General features: G+C 36.8%; 1 long non-coding RNA gene across 1 annotated transcript; it reads left to right on the forward strand.

The window, feature by feature from the left end:
* Positions 1 to 4,917: 4,917 nt before the first annotated feature.
* LOC309792047 lies at positions 4,918 to 7,291 on the forward strand. The gene is made up of 3 exons (XR_014291598.1): positions 4,918 to 5,513; positions 6,457 to 6,540; positions 7,108 to 7,291. It is a non-coding gene; the product is annotated as an uncharacterized lncRNA (long non-coding RNA).
* The last annotated feature ends 10,545 nt before the right edge of the window (positions 7,292 to 17,836 follow it).

Below are 17,836 nucleotides of genomic sequence, written 5' to 3' on the forward strand. Positions count from 1 at the left end.
TATATTTGTTAACAGCTTACCGTAGCTCTAGTTATTTTTAATATTCCTTCCCCTTAATCTTTATACTAAGTTGTTAACACACCATCATATTACAGAATTTGTTTTTTAATCTGCCCATATGCTTACCTTTACCAGTGTTGTATATTTTCATATGTTTTCATGTTAATAAGTAGAGTTGTTTTATTTTAGCTTGGAGAACTCCTTTAATCATTTTTTGTAAGGCAAGTCTAGCATTGATGAACTTCCTTAGCTTTTGTTTTCTATGAATGTCTTTATCTCTCCTTCATTTCTGAAGGACAACTTTACCAGATAAAGTATTCTTGGTTGGAAGTGTTTTTTCTCTCAGTACTTTGAATATATGATCCCACTGTCTCCTGGACTGTAAGGTTTCTGCTGATAAATCCTCTGATAGACTTATGAGGTTTCCTTAGTAAGATAAGTTTCTTTTCCTGAACTTAAGATTCTCTCTTCATCTTTGATTTTTTACTGCTTTAATATAATGTGTCTTGGAGAAGATATTTTGAGTTGAATTTGTTTGGGGACCTATGACCTTCAAAAACATGCATGGCCAAATCTCTCCCCAGATTTTAGAAATTTTTCAGCCATTATTTTTTAAAATAAGTTTTCTGTCCCCTTCTCCCTCTCCTCTCCTTCTGGAACTCCAACACTTTGCAGATTGGTTCATTTGATGGTATATCATAGATCACATAAACTTTCTTTGCTCTTTTTCATTATTTTTTCTTTGTTCTCTGAATGGATAATTTCAAAGTGTCTGTCTTCTGTTTCTTATATTCTTTCTTTTGCTTGATCCATTTTATTGTTGATACTCTTTATTGTATTTTTCATTTCATTCATTGCGTTCTTTTTCCTCAATAGTTTTATACTTATTCTTTTTAATGATTTCTATCTCTTTGTTAAACTTCTCATTTTGTTCATGAATTGTTTTCCTGATTTATTGAGTTGTGCTTCTCTATTTTCTTGTAGCTCACTGAGCTTCCTTAAAACAGTTATTTTGAATTCTTTATTGGGTAATTGGCAGATCTCCATGCCTTTGGGGTCCATTACTGGAAGATTATTATAATACATTTGTGGTGTCATGTTTCCTTGATTTTTCACACTCCTTGAAGTCTTGCATTGTTTACTTCACATTTTAAGTAGTAGTCACCTTCTCCAATCTTTACTAACTTTGGAAAAGAATTACCTTCTTTCAGGCCTACTAAGGATTCTGAGGTTTTCTTTAGATATATTTTCTCTACACTTCTTGCTCCCTCTTGTGGCAGAATTATTAAGCTTGTAGGCTTTCTCTCCATCCTGCTGCACAGCCGGCCAATTACTGACAGCTTCCTTTTTGTTTACCCAAAGGCAATGTTAAATGTTCAAGTTTGTGGTCACTTTCTCACCCCGATTCTGTTCAGCTTTTTGCACATGCTCACTAGCTGTCTGCCAAATCTTGCTCTTGCTACCTTCAGGAGCTTTACAGGGAGCTGGTCACAGGATGGAGGTGTGTGGGTGTGGTGCACAGTGTGCTATGGGTGCCCATGTGCCAGTTAGGGGGATTCATGGGTGAGGCACCCCAACAGCTATAGTGTGGGCCTCCTGATGGAGTCCATGATGCAGTTTAGTGGGATCCATGTTCCTCTGATGCATTTTGAGCCCTGGCTGCTGTTCTCCCAGCTGCCTACCATTTCCAAGTCCTACAGCTTATGACTCAGTATTCCAGACACAGTGAGAGAGAAATGGGCCTCTGGTAGCATTCCACTCAGCTGGGGAAGCTGGGCACTCACTCACGTTCTCGTTTTCCTTCATGGGAGAAGTCACAGACTGAGAAGGGCTTTCTTGGCACTGAACTGTGCCACCTAGGGGGAGAGGTGATGCAGGTAAACTCAAGCTGTTTCTCTCACCCTCTTCAATTTGTCCAGTCTCAGATATTTTGTTCCAACAGTATGCTGGAACTTATCTATCGGACTCCTGGACTTCCACAAAGGCTCTTTCATCCATGGGTGGTTGTCTAAGCCAGTGTTCTCCAGGGCTTCTGTTCCATGGGCCAGTCCTAGAGCCAGTTCATGGGCCACTTCAGGATCCACAACCAGAAGCAAGATCTGTTTGCTTACTACTTAATGCACAGGTGGACAAGACTTTGGCATGTGCTGCTGGATCCCACAGCTCCCACAGAAGCACTTTTTTCTGTGATGGATACCAAATTGTTGTTGATGGAGGGATTCCACAAGGGATATCTTATTCAGCCATCTTGATAATGTTACTCACCTCCCTCAATTTCTGAACACAGTACTTCATTGACTTCCATTTCCAGTGTTGTTCTGAGAAGCCTGACACCATTCTGATTCCTTATCCACTGAATGTAGCCTGCTTCCTTCCCCCAGTCACATCCTGGACACTTTCAGGATCTTCTATTTACCCTCAGTCTTCTGAAATTTAATAATGTGAAAATATGTTGCCTCATCTTATTGAGGCATTTTAGTCTAGAAACTTGTGGTTTGCCATCAGTTCTGATCAATTTCCTTGTATTATCTCTTTCTCTGGAATTATTGTTATCTTGAGTCTCCTTGAATTGATACTAATGTTTTCCTTTTTTCTTTCTCTGGCCACTTTTCTTACTTTATGGAAAATTTCTTTAGCTTTGTCTTCCGAATCTTCACTGCAATTTTTATTTATGTAATCATACTTTTATTTTTTAAGCTTCTTTGTTTTCTAAAGAGTTCTTTTTCAGTATCCTGTGCTTGTTTCTTCTTATCTCTCTGCTGCCAGTAATTATAGGTTTCCTTTTTTGGAGATTTCTTTAGTTCCCTGAAAATTTTTCATTTCCTCAGTGCTTCTTTATTTTTTTTCTTTCACATTAGAATTTTTCCATACATCCTTGGTTATCCTTGGTTTTCTGTTTCTAATATTACTGACACACTAAAAATATTATTGGAAGTTTGTGTCTGTGGATAGAGTGGAGCTTGAGTAGTGTGTGTCAAGTGGTAGGCTTTGTGTGATAGGGCAGGGACCTTGATGATGAAGGTTCCTGTCTATATCTCTAAGTGTTTTCCTCTTAAGTTCAACACAGAACACCCCCAGAGAAAAATTCTTCAATCCTTAGTCAGGCAAGAGCTTTAATATCTCATTGTTCAGTGTGTAGACTTTCATTTTATCTCTACCTTGAATACAGTGCTCTCACCTTCAGTTAATATCAGTGAATACAAAATCTCTCTGGTTTACCCTCTAATGAGTAGGTCTCAGCTTTCAGCCAGGTATGTGAAGTTGACACCTGGCAGTGTGGTGTGGAAGGAAATTTAGAGGTATCATTGATTCTTACACAGACTTTGCGCCAATCCTTGTATTTCCAATTGCACCTGCATCCCACTTTCAGGGATACCTGTTATTTGTATACCATACTTTTTCTCTTCTTTTCACTCTCAGTTTTCTGAGATATATCCTTAAATAACCTCCTCATAATGTATACATATGAAATAAAACTCCTGAATCTTTATGTATGTGAAAATGTATTTCTTTTGCTGTCATCCTCAGTTGATAGTTTAGCTGGGAATACAATTCTAGGTTTAAAAATCATGTTTTTCTCCTGATAAATTTGAGAGAGTATCACTCTATTATCTTCTAGCATTCCATATTATTGATTGGAAATCTGATACTAGTCAGAAAACTTCGTATGTTATCTATTCCTTATTTGTTGATGCTTTTATTATTTTCCCATTAACTTGCTGTTCTGGAATTTTACACTTATATACTATTGAACATTATGAGTTTCAACCCAGCAGTAATCTTTCCTCCAACATCCCTAACAGAAGCCTGGTTTCATTGAGATAACTGCTCCTCCTCCATACAGCCCTTGTGATTCAATTAAACTTGCTTCCTTTCTACTCTAGGAATGATCTTTAATTAATTCTAATCTTATAATATGATCTCATCCCCCTTGTTAGTGATTGTTTTAGGAATGGGCAAGGGGCACAATTCTAGAAAAAGGGAGAGTTGCTGGAGGCTTTTGGGAGAGTCCTTTATTGCTCTTAAGAGAGAATTATTGGGAGCCTGTTTCTCTCTCTCCTTTTGGAAATAGACAAGGAAGAATATCGCATCACTTGCTTCTGTCGTTCATTTTTAACAATGAGGAACACTATGTCTAAAACAAAGCTAAGCCACAGAGGAGAACAGCATTCAAATAAAGCTGAAGCCTGATCCTACTAGGCTTGGACATCTGCTTTGCTTTTAGATTCCCTGTTATAAAAGCCAATAAGATTTCTTATAGTTTAAGATAGTTTCTATTGTTTTCTTGTTACTCAAAGCTGAAGGTGTCTTAACTGTTACTAAGTTGTAGAAAAGTCTTTCATCTTTCATTCTTGAGTCACCTGAACTGAGGTGTCGGAAATATGGATGGGGAACAGGATTGTCCCCCTGTGGTGTAGTTTAATAGTCAGACTTTCAGTTTAGTCAACAGCATTACTTCCACTCTCTTTGTTCCTGACTGTTCTAAACCTTGTGCCTCTTTAGGTGTCATATACATAGTATTGTCATGGGGTCTAGAGACAGAGTACAGAGCTATGCCATTTTATAGCTAGGTAATATTTGCATGTTATTAAATGGCTTTGTGCTTTAGTTCACTTATATTTAAAATGGAAATATAAGGGTATCTACTGCAGAGGATAGTTGTATTAAATGTTATTTTTTATTTATTTTATTTTTTTGCAGTACACAGGCCTCTCACTGTTGTGGCCTCTCCCGTTGCGGAGCACAGGCTCAGGACGCGCAGGCTCAGCGGCCATGGCTCACAGGCCCAGCTGCTCCGCGGCATGTGGGATCTTCCTGGACCGGGGCACGAACCCGTGTCCCCTGCATCAGCAGGCGGACTCTCAACCACTGCGCCACCAGGGAAGCCCTAAATGAGTTATTTTATGTAAAGTGTTTGGCACGTAGAAAGTGCTGTTTAATTGTTAGCTACTACCAAATTACTCCAAATCTTTTATCCTCTTCATTTTTAGCAACAGTACCCTAACCTTGTTCAAGATGTTCAGTTAGAAGTACTAATTTTCTGAAATTACCTTCCAGCTAGATTTGGCTCTGTAATGCAGTTCAGACCAATAAAATGCAAGCAGAAAACTACTGGAGGAGGCTTTGAAAGAACCTAAAATGTTTTTGCTCAACAGCCAGAATGTATCTTTTCTTCTTGCCCCACCCCCTAGTTCATATCTGGAATGGGACATGATGCTTGGATATACAAGAGCGTCTTGCAATCATAAGAAAAAAATCCACACACTTTGGAAGGAGAAGGAGCCAGTGCAGGAGAAGGAGCCAATGCAGATGACTTCCCTTAGCAGTGTATCAAAGGAGAAGGAGCCAAAGCAGATGACTTCCCTTAGCAGTATATCAACCCTCAAGTATCCTGGAATTCTTACTGTATGAGGAAGAAAACATCTGTTTTGTTAAGCACTGTACTGGAATTTCTGTTACATACGGCCAAAGGCAGTCCTAACTGCTACCCACAAGACCTTCCAGGCAGGGAGGTATGCTCTTCTTGACTTTTGAAATCTTGATTTTAGGGAAGTTATTTTCTTATTCTGATTTATACTTCAACAGATTTCCATCCTCTTTTCATGTTTTAGACATTGCTTAGTTATCTACAAATAATTTCAATAACTTCTTCCCATCCTCCTTACCTTTAAGGTACTCCTTTTCTATCCTCGTATTTTCTTCTCTAGAGGAAAGGGAAATAACAACAATAATACCTAACCTGGGGACTGTGAACTTTAATGCTTTTAGGAGCCATGGGCAATGTAAAAAATGAAGTATCCAGATATAAGATACAGGGATTGGTGAGAACTGTGGAGACATGGAAAATGTATGACCTTGTTAATGATGCTTAAATACAATTAAAATAAATAAATATTGTATCACTCAAAGAATATATACCTGTAGACCCAATGTAATGATAGACTGCAATTCTATAAACTCTGAATCTGATTTAAAGACATGTATAAACGTTAAAGAACTCTCATACTTACTGACCTGCAATGCACATTTTCACTCAAACACCAACATCAGTAACAAGACAACACACAATTAAGACCTTTTAAAATTAAAGGTCTTTAGCTAAAATACTTCCACTTGTTTTTTTCTAAACAGTTTTTTCCCCTTTTTGAATTTTGGCTGCTACAGAAGATAATTCAGTAACTCTAATATTACACTCAATAGGCAAAACAAACAAGCAAAATCCTCTCTGTGGGGGTTGCTATGACTTTGGAAGAAAACCAACCAGGAAAAATGTGAGATAGCAAAATGTGCATTTCTCACTCCCATGTGTTCTCAGTTTCTTTCTTCTCCTTGGCTTAATATATATGTTGAGGAGCTGCATTATAGTAATGGCTTTCAGCCTTGTAAAACACTTTAAAACCCTAATAATAAAGTGGTTGTTACTAATGCTACCCAGTTTATGCACATAAACCACAGGTGTGTACCCTGACTTCCTATAAGACTGTACCTGAATGGAACCAACAAGAGACCAGGCCTGTGTTGCTCCTATTTCCTATACAGGTGAGTAGACTGCAGTGGCAGTAAGGGCCAGCTGTGGTTATTCTGTTGATTGGTCACTCTTCTGGTCCTATGTACGTACATCTACACAGATAAAAGTTTTGCCAGCAAGTAACTGAGGTTTAGATTGGAAAACTGTACTTCATAAGCTCACACAGTAACTGGAGAAGCTGGAATTCTGTTCTTGCACTGCTTAGTTAGAAAGCTGATGGAGTATTCAGCTTAATAGAGTGGACAGTTAAGAAATCTGGATTCTTAAAAATATAGACAGCAGACTGGACTGATAATCAGAAAACCAAGATTCTAGTTTAGACTCATCAACTTGGAGAATTTTATTGATCACTTAGCCTCAGTGTTCACATTGGTAATCATTAAAATTTTTTCAGGTTTCAAATTCTAGGCATCTATAATTTAATGTTTGTTTTAAGAACTATATCTTAGACTGAGAATTTCTAAATTGTAGAAACCTTGTCTAAATATTTGACTTATGTAGTGCTTACACACCTAAAGAGACCTTCAAAATGTTCTTGATAATGTTGACAATTTGTCAAATTTTAAATGTATTTTCAGGACTTCCCTGGTGGCGCAGTGGTTAAGAATCAGCCTGCCAATGCAGGGGACACAGGCTCGATCCCTGGTCTGGGAAGATCCCACATGCCACAGAGCAACTAAACCCGTGCGCCACAACTACTGAGCCCGCAAGCCACCACTACTGAAGACTGCATGCCTAGAGCCTGTGCTCTGCAACAAGAGAAGCCACCACAATGCGAAGCCCACGCACCACAACGAAGAGCAGCCCCCGCTCACCGCAACTAGAGAAAGCCATGCCCAGCAACGAAAACCCAACGCAGCCCAAAAATAAATAAAGAAATTTATAAAATCAATCAATAAATGTATTTTCCTTATTACCCTTTCATCTCTACTTTAATAGAGATGAGGAACCCCGTACAGGAAGTACTCAAACAATCATATCTTCGGAACTAGTTTCATTAAGAAGTCCCCATCCAGTTGTCTGAATAAAGAGAATATGAATTTTATCATGTTTTTGGCAGTTGTGGGAAATAGAGACCTAGTTTAATTTGATATAGAGAATATAGTACCTCAGGCTTTTCATAAAATAGATGCAGAATATTTGGCAGGAAGAAGTTTTGAAATACTTAGGATCACTAAGAAACTTAGTACATGACTTCAGACAAGGGGGTTTGTACATATGACTATAAAATTTCATTTACATATTCCCTTGGTAATATAAAATTTGAATTTCAAAAGACTAAAATAGATATTATGAATAATAGTTTGTGTTTCAACTATGTATATTCTTTTTTTTCCCCCATCTTAGGCGCAGCCTGATTTTTATTTGCCAACTATGTACATTCTAAAAGAGTTTTTGATATAACTTTTAAGCCTTATTTTCCTGTAAAAAAATCTGCTCTGTCACATTGTCACACAACATCCTATTACCCTATTTTCCCAGGCTGGCAGGAAATTGTCTGCTATTGATGTCTGAAATGGGGAAATAGTTCTCACTGATCATCCTCTTTGATCGAAACTTAACCTCATCTACATGAACTACGTAGACAAGACTATCAGGAAATTTGAATAGTTTCCTAAAATTTTGTAATGATGAGGTAAAAGTCTTTCTTCTAATGAAATATAACAAAACCCAGTCATTCATATTTGAGATATAATCCCAGTGTTTGAATTCTCATCTTCTCTCATCAATCAGTAAATAAACTTATATCGTGTATCTGGTACATACTTAACCAACTTTCTCAGGACCAGCTTTGCTACTTGGAAAACTAGCTGAAATATAGACCTGGTCACAGTCTAGTTTTTTCTTACCACAATGGCTGAAATGCTACAAAAATAGAGTTTCATTTAAATTTAAAGCAAATAACTTTGTAAGGGCATATCATTTATATTCTAATGTTAATTATTGCAATCATAATTTTACATTTTTATAACTAGATAAACTGGAAACACTAAAAGGAGTAAAAAATAAGGAAAGGGAAATTAACTTTGGATCTTCAACATTAAAAATGTAGTACTGGTTGGGCTACAAACTAGGATTTGGGCCTATAATTCATTCATTGATTCATTCACTCATTTATGTATTCAATCAAATATACTTCCTCAGCATTTGTAATGTGCTGCCCTGTCTTCTAAAGGCTGGAGACAGAAAGATAAGTTGCAGCTAGAAACAAGATGACAAATATTTAATAACTGTGTTCTGGGGAAGAGAGATGATCTTAAGATGAGAAGAACAAAGAGCTGAGCAAAAGGGAGCCTGTGTTAAATTTTGATTACTCACATATTTGGCCCCAGGCCAGCCCTGCTTTCCTTCATGATGACACTTTAGCAAGAGTAAACAAAAGCAAGTGTGTAGATTAGAGCAAAAAAAAAAAAAACACAAACCCACATCTTTCAACCTTTTACCGACAACTATTATTTCTGTATGTGAGTACTTGTATAGTTTCAATAAAACAATCTGATTGCAATAACAGTTTATTTGGCAGTCTCTGTGACCTAAAACATGCATTAATTTTTCTTTAGTATAGCTACCAGTTTATGGTTCACCACATTGTAAATGATACAGAAGGTTCACCTTATTCAAGTAACTAACAATATAAAACATCAATAAACACAGAAATGATGAAGATATTGATTTTAATTAAATGAATGCCTCAGGGATTTTTTTCTCGGTCTTATTCTTTTCATATTTATTTAAGCCTACTAAGGTTTATTTTATAACAATGTGAAACAATTTTGCAGTAGAAGACTTTAGATGATGCCATAGATTTTACACAGCTATAACATGGAAAGAAGCCTTCTTTAAGTCAACCTTTTAAAAGATGTATTCTGCCTACCTGATTTTCCTTGTTCTGTCATAGTTATTCATTTATTATGATATGCAGAAGACAGAGGGTATCTTGAACTCTGGGAAATAGGAAGCAACAGAAAGATTTCTTGAGATCACTGCCATACAATAGTTGGCTATGCATTAACTTAAGCATAATTATGCCCAGTAAAGAGTAAAGAATGCACATTGGATTTCTAATACAAATATCTAGATCTCATTCATGAAGAGATCGGTGAGAATTATTAGCCACTATGTAAATATGTAACTTAAGTAAGAAATACTTCAGTGGAAATATTACTTATTAATGGGTAATTATGTGTTATGAGTTGAATTGTGCCTCCTTCAAACTTGTATGTTAAAATCCTAACCTCCAATACTTCAGAATGTGACCTTATTTGGAGATAGAATCTTTACAGAGGTAATCAAGTTAAAATGAGGTCATTAGGATTGGCACTAATCCAATATGACTGGTACCCCTTTAAAAAGGGGAAATTTGGAGATGGATACACACACGGGGAGAGCACCATGTGAAGATGAAGGCAGAGACTGCGGTGATGCTTATACAAATCAAATAATGCCAAGGATTTCCAGCAAAACACCAGGAACTAGCAGAGAGACATGGAACAGATTCTTCCTCACAGCCATCAGAAGGAACCAACCCTGCTGACACTTTGACCTTGGATGTCTAGCCATCAGAACTGTGAGACAAATTTTCATTGTTTAAGCCACCCAGTTTATGGTACTTCATTGTGGCAGCTGTAGAAAACTAAAAACTACATCTCTCATCTAATACTGTATTCAAAATATTGCCTGCAGCTGTGTTTATTGTTGACAAAATTGCCTCTGTTAGGTTTTTGTAACTCTATGGCTACTAGTATTATAATCACAATAATAATAGTAATAGCTAGTTTTTTGAGAACTTACCATAGCTCAAGCTCTGTTTTGATCATTTCTGACCACATGAGATGAATGGGAAGTGAAAAAAAGATTTTTTTCATGTTGAAAGAGTAATTTTATTATTTTATTAAGCATTAATTATTAAGTGTTTTATTAAGTCACTGAGGGTTTGGGGATGGAATTAAAGGAGCTTATATTACTTACACTAATATAGAAGTTGTCACCTTGAAGTGGGGTGCTGCTCCAACAAAATATGAAAATATAAAGCCTTAGGGTAGAGGGCAGGTGATGGGGAAACTGATACTTATGTCTGGGAATATGGCAAATCTTTGCTAAAAACCATTGCCTACTCTAACTTAGAAGGAAGATTATATCCCAGTAATGATTTCTATTTAGATTTTGAAATGCTTCATAGCCCTAGTGTATGTTATCTATTATTAGCTGCTGTTCACAAAGTATCAATATTACAAAGAAGAAATGAGCTCAGGGAAGAATAAGTCAGCTTGCAAGCAGAAATGAAAGAGTTCATAAATTCAAGGTCTTTTGGGGTTGGAAAACCTAACTGCTTATAGAGATTGAACTAAAAAGACTTTGAGTGACAAGACATAGTAAAAAAAAAAAATTTCCAGTTGAATAACATGTTTCAGGGCAAAGATCAGAGTAGGATTTGGCTTGACCCCAGTTGTTCAAAGAATCCAATGACAACCACCATTAAGTTGAGTGGGAAAAAGGCATGAGGGTAGAGGAAGTAGCCATGTAAAATAGATTTGAATATAATTTTTAGGAAAAAACTTTGGGTATGATTACTGACTAACACTAAACTGGCTAAAGCAAATCAGAAATCTACAAAGTTTTTGAGGGAACTGTATTGTCAAGGAAACCAAAAGTGCACTCTTGAGAAGAGTATTTTTAAATTCAAATACTGGCATCAAGTTTTGTACTCCCACATACAGAAAGCAGCCGTGGAATGCCTCCTCCAAGGATGGCATGCTCTCCAAACTCTTTTCAGATGTGCCTAGGAGAATAATGACAAGGAAGGGGCTCCAAGGGGTCATAACCAGAGGCCACAGAGAAGAAATGATAATTCTTCCCAGGGAGTAGAATCAAGGCCTAGTCCAGCAACCCCTTCCTCACTACCCTTTCCCCACCTCTGGTGTGAGACTTCCACAATATCTGTGCGGTGGTATTTCAGAACTACTAAAGGACATTGACTGTATCTTCTACTCTTCCCCTTCCCAATTCAGAATACTTATTGAAGATATCCTGTGTTTGGAGTTGAGGTGAGGGAGTATATAACTTGTCTTTTTGGTTCATAAGTCACCTGACCATGAGGAGCCACAAATAGGCCTGGTGGAGAGGACAGAGGTCCTGGATCCTGAGATGGATGCAGTGAATGAAGGAAAATTGGACTATTTCCCTTGGGTAGGAGGCAGATGTGAGTTTGCTTGATTTATGAGAGGAAGAACAAGACAGATTTTGCTGACCAGAATCTGGACTGTGGCTGACTGTGTTATATATTCAACACACTGTTTTCCTGGCCACATAAGGCAATTGCACAGGTTATTTTCCCTTGAAATTATGTTGGGGGCCATGTGACTTAGTTTAGGTCAATGGAGTGAGTGTAAGCAGAAATAATGTTAAACACTTTTAGACCCAGACCTTAAAACAATACTGAACAATACAAACACTTCTCTTTTCCTGTATTCCCCTTCAGTATTAACCTTGTACATTTTTTTCAGCTGTACCTAAATACAGGAGCATCCATGGTTCCTGAGTCACCACTTGGAGGGGAGCTGCTCAGGAGAGCTGCCTGACTTGCGTTGGACTGTTACCTGAATGAAAAAATAAACAGAGATTTCAAAGTCTGTTTGTTGCTCTAGCATAGCAAAGTCTATCCTACCTGAAATAGATCTCTTAGGGACATTGCAGCCCATGCCAGGCCAATTTCTATTCAACAGTTTACAGTCATGGAGGGAGACTACGGCAGTTTAATCCAAAATATATCTAGGCTTTTCACCCTAATTTGAAAATCCAACAAGAGCATCATCTCCCAAATTACCCTGGAAAATAACTGTTCTAGTGTGCAGTTTCTCTGCTCACCAATACTAACCTTTCTTCAAGGAATAGATAGAAAGAATGCTATAATTTCTATAAAAAGCACTAGTAGATTTTAAAAGATATTTTATGGTGTAAACAGAAGAGTTGTTTTTGTTTGTTTTTTAATTTTTTTTTTTTTGGTGTGGACCATTTTTTTAAAGTCTTTATTGAAATTGTTACAAAATTGCTTCTGTTTTATATTTTGGGTTTTTTTGGCTGCTAGGCATGTGGGATCTTAACTCCCTGACCAGGGATTGAACCTGCACCCCCTGCACTGGAAGGCAAAGTCTTAACCACTGGACCACCAGTGAAGTCTCAACAGAAGAGTTTTATATTGCATACTTAGGTCCATTTGATGTGTCTCTGAGCATCAATCGTTCCAGTTTCCATGAGTTCTCTACATTTCCAGAAATAGGGATCAGCCTCAATGACTGTCCTTCCTTCTTCCCAGATTCTGGAATGGAGATTTGGATACATAATTAAAAAGACAATACTGCTAAAGAAAACCACTAACTCTTACTCCTCTTTCATGGCCCCTGGTTTGTTGTTCCTTACTCTCTTGGCTTACTCTCTCATGGCATTTTCTGTAACACATGAAAGGTAAAGAAAAGCTAAAAATAATGCCAAAGTTAGAGATGGTGACAAGTCTAGCATTTGACAAACAGTTCACTCTCACTACTATCCTTGCCCTCCAGTGGTTCTAGACCAGAGACATCATTTGGTCATTTTTCTTTTGGAATCTTTGCCTTTATTTTTCAAGACTGATTTATGAAACTCTTTGTATATGATGAGAGGGAAGCCTTTTTCATATGCATTACCATTTTTCTCATTTGCCTTTTTCTTTTTTAACTACTCTTGTGGTTTTGGTTTTTCTTTGTGTTTTTGTATGAAAGGTCTTATCTACTCCAAGATTACATTTAACTAATTGTATTTCTTCAATTTTTATAAATTTAAATCTTTGATCCATCTAGACTTAAATTTTTTTTTATAAAACATGAGATAGAATTCCAGGGGTTTTTTTTTCCAAATGGCTAAGTGGTAGTTCTGATGATGTATTTTGAATAGTATAGTTTTGCCTGTTTCTGTCAATTTAATATTCCCCTGTTATACCCTCATTTGTACTTGCTCCTATATTGGAGTCTCTATTCTTTTCATCCTTCTTTATTTAGAAATATATTTTCATGTAGATTACATTTTTCCTGGTTATCCTCTTACTGATTCAATTTTCTTTATTTTGCTGTTGCTTCTTCATGTCCATTAGGTGTTGGTGTCCCCAGTATTTTGTCCTTGGTAGACTTTCCTTCTCATTTCTTATGCTCCTACAAGATGTTCTCATCTACTTAAAAGCTTTCAAATAATACTCATTTGGAAAGGACTCCAAAATTGTATCCCCTTGTCTGGACTCTCTCTGGAATGCCAGAACAATCACCTATTATGTGTCTCTCTCTCTCTTTATCCTCTGTTCATCTCAAATTCAGCATATAAAATGCAAGCTCATCATTCCTATCTCCTGCTCAACCTAAATCTGTTCTCCTTTTTGCCTTTCTTTTTTTTTAAAATAAATTTATTTATTTTCTTTTATTTACTTTTGGCTGAGTTGTGTCTCCGTTACTAGGCGTGTGCTTTCTCCAGTTGCAGCGAGCAGGGGCCACCCCTCGCCGTGGTGCGGGGGGCCCCTCACTGCGGTGGCCTCTCTTGTTGCGGAGCACAGGCCCCACATGCGCAGGCTTCAATAGTCATGGCTCGTGGGCTCCAGAGTGCATCCTCAGTAGTTGTGGCGCATGGGCCCAGCTGCTCCACGGCACGTGGGATCTTCCACGACCAGGGCTCGAACCCAGTCCCCTGCATTGTCAGGTGGATTCCTAACCACTGCGCCACCAGGGAAGCCCCCTTTTTGCCTTTCTTAATTCACTCAAAAGTAACACTGCCCCGGGCCTCCCTGGTGGCGCAGTGGTTGAGAGTCCGCCTGCCGATGCAGGGGATACGGGTTCGTGCCCCGGTCTGGGAGGATCCCACGTGCCGCGGAGCGGCTGGGCCCGTGAGCCACGGCCGCTGAGCCTGCGCGTCCGGAGCCTGTGCTCCGCAACGGGAGAGGCCACAACAGTGAGAGGCCCGCATACCGCAAAAAAGAAAAAAAAAAAAGTAACACTGCCCCTCGTATTGCTCAAAATGGGAAATTCAGAGTCATACATTCTGATTCATAAATAGTATTTTTGTACCTCCTTTTTTCATAATTTTCATGTTACCTCTAGATAAGAAACATTCTCAAATACACATTCTAGCCTCAGCCATTAATTTGGGACTCATCTCTTGTTTAGACCATGAAAAAAGCCTCTGTACTGTTTTCTCTTTCTTCAATATCTGCACTTTTACCCACTCATCCTTTAGACGGTTTCCAGAGATATAATTTAAACACAGATTTGATCATGGCACTTCCCTACTTAAAAGCATTATATGTCTCCACAATACCAAATTCCTTCATATTTTAACATTCTTCTTTAATGTATCTTTATCTTAACTGTGTAGTCTTTTCTTGCACTATAAACCCTGTGTTACAGCTATTTTGGGATTCTTAACATACACCGAAAATGCTATATCGTTTCACATCTCCAAATATTTGCCTTCAATCCACTTTTCCTTCTTTGTCTGCCTAACATATACCTGTTCATCCTTCATGACTCATCTAATTTCTAGTTTTCTTTTGCCTTCCCAGGTATTTCATTTTTGTCTTCATTCACTTTAAACAAACTTTCATAATAACATCTATCACAAAACATCAAAGTTACTTGTTTGAATGATTGTGCTTGAGGAAAGTTCTTTTTTTACTCATAGTGTTATCCACAGCCCTAGCAAGGTGCATGTCATATAGTAAATGTTTAAAAATTTTTACTCAAATTGAATTCAAACTTAAAGAAAATCTCTAGTAACTTTTGACCTTTTTTTTTTTTTTAACATAACAGCATACATTCCATTTACCCCATCTAAATTGACTTTCTTTTGGATGAATTACCTCTTCATCACTGATTATAGTCTTTGGTAGGGGAATAATTCCAGGTCCCTCTCGCCCACGACTTGAAATAATGGACCCAGTTTCTTCTCTTTGCTTTTTGGAATAGTTAGGGAATGGCATGTGAATAATACAAGGATCAGAGTGAATGATACAACAAACAGAATTAATTATGTAATAACTGAGGAACTACCTGGAGGTCAGTTGTCTCATCACCATCAACAGCAGCAGTAGTGTTAGCACTCTAACTAGGTTATGAGACTGAGCTTGATTGCTTCTTACTTCTTGATCATGCAGAGCTTGTCCTGTTGTTTAAATGCCACATTTTCAATGAGGTCTACCTTGACCAATGCATTTGAAATTATAACCTCTGCATACTCCTGTTCCCCATACTTTGCTCTACTTTTACAAATTTTCATAGTACTTATTTTCTTATAACATAGTACATAATTTATTTGTTAATAATTTATCCACTCCAGACTTTTTGTGTTTCCTATTTGTATGGTATGCCTTTTTCCATCTATTTGTTTTCAATCTCTGTGTCTTTATATTTAAAGTATGTCTTTCATAGGTAAGATATAATTGGAGCATACTTTTCCTTCATGCTGACAAGTTCTGCTTTTTAGTGGAAAGTTTATGCCATTAAAATTTAATGCAATTATTGATGTGGTTGGATTTGGGTCTACCATTTTATTATTATTTATTTTCCCTTTGTCTCCTCTGTTTTTTGTTCTCTTCTTATTGATTTCTGACTTCTTTGGATTATTGAAGTATCTTTAAGAATTTTATTTTCAGTGATCTATTAGATTTTAATTATGCCTCTTTGCATATTTCAAGTGTTTACTCTAGGGCTTAAAGTATACATTCTTATCTCTTCACAGTCCACTTAGAACTTATATTGTGTTACTTCACATTAAATATATATAGGAATACATACTGAAATCATATAGGTCTATAAACCACCTAAATCCTTTATGTTAAAATTATCACATATATTACATCAACATACATTATAATCCCCACAAGAAAATGCTATAACTTTTGCTTTAATCAGTCTTATCAACTTTAAAGAAACTAAATGGAAAATAAGTTGTTCTTACTGAACAACTTCCTTTACCATTTCTTGTAATGCAGATATGTTAGTGACAAACTTTTGTAGTTTTCTTTTATTTAAAAATGTTTTTATTTCTTTTTCATTCTGGGAAAAATTTTCTCCATTGGATATAAAATCCTAGATTGATCATTTCTTGTGTGTTTAAAAATTTAAATACATTGCCTTTCAATCTTCATATTTTCTAATGAGAAGTCAGAAATCATTCAAATTGTTGTTCCCTCTATGTAATGTGTCATAGTTTTCTTGTTGCTTTCAAGATTTTCTCTCTGTTGTTGGCTTTCAGAATTTTTTTGTTTATTTTGATACTGCTTTGGGTTAACTGAGCTTCCTAGACTGTAAATGTCTGGCTTTCACAAAACTGGGGAAGTTTTTAGTCATTATTTAGTCATTTTAGTCATTATTTATTCAAATATTTCATCTGTTCTATTCTTCTTCTCCCTACACTTTTGGACTCCAATTGTATGTATATTTGAACTTCTGACATTGTTTCACAGATGCTCTGTTCAGTTTTTTTCAACCTTTTTTCTTTCTGTTTATTTATGACTTCTATTGATATTTTCAAGTTCAAAGACTCGTTCTTCTGTTCTCTTCGTTATGCAGTTACAACCATCAAGTTCATATTTTTTTCAGATGTTAGGTATCTTGTCTCGGAATCCTATTAGACTTTTTCTATAGATTAAAATTTTTTCTCTATTAAAATTTCTTAGTTTTTCTCTACAAACTTATTTTTCTTTACCTTATTAAACATAGTTACAGTAGTTGCTTTAAAGTTATTGCCTACTAATTCAAACATCTGGAAAATTTCTGAGCTGAACTCCACCAGCTATATTTTCTTTTGAGAAAATACATTCTTCATATATTGAATGACTTTAAACTATAGCGTGTAATTTGTGAATGATATTTTGTGGAGGCTCTATATTTTGCCATATTCCTCTGAACAATGTTTATATTTCTGTTTTAGTAGGCAATATACTTAGTTAAATGCGAACACAGAATCAGCAACTGTTGCTGATTCAGCAAGTCTTGATTCAGTTATTTTTTTCCCTTTTTCTGGGCTGCTTGCAATCTGCCCTACTCTTATATGATTCTGAGATCAGAGATTTGGGCAGAGTTGTCCACAAATTTGAGCATTCTCTCTCTAGCTCTTTCCCTTCCAGTATTCTCCCCTCTACTTTACAGCAACTGTGACGCCCCAAACTCTGTCTCTTAGTTCATCAAGCTAGAATGAATTAAATTTTCTATCAGTGTTTTTCCTACCTCATGTGGAGTCACTGGCAGCCTGTCTGTTTGCCCTCAAGATAAAGGATATAAAAACAGGAAACTC

This window comes from Mesoplodon mirus (assembly GCF_964341445.2).
Source record: "Mesoplodon mirus genome assembly, chromosome: 16".
In the NCBI taxonomy this organism is placed as follows: Eukaryota; Metazoa; Chordata; class Mammalia; order Artiodactyla; family Ziphiidae; genus Mesoplodon; species Mesoplodon mirus.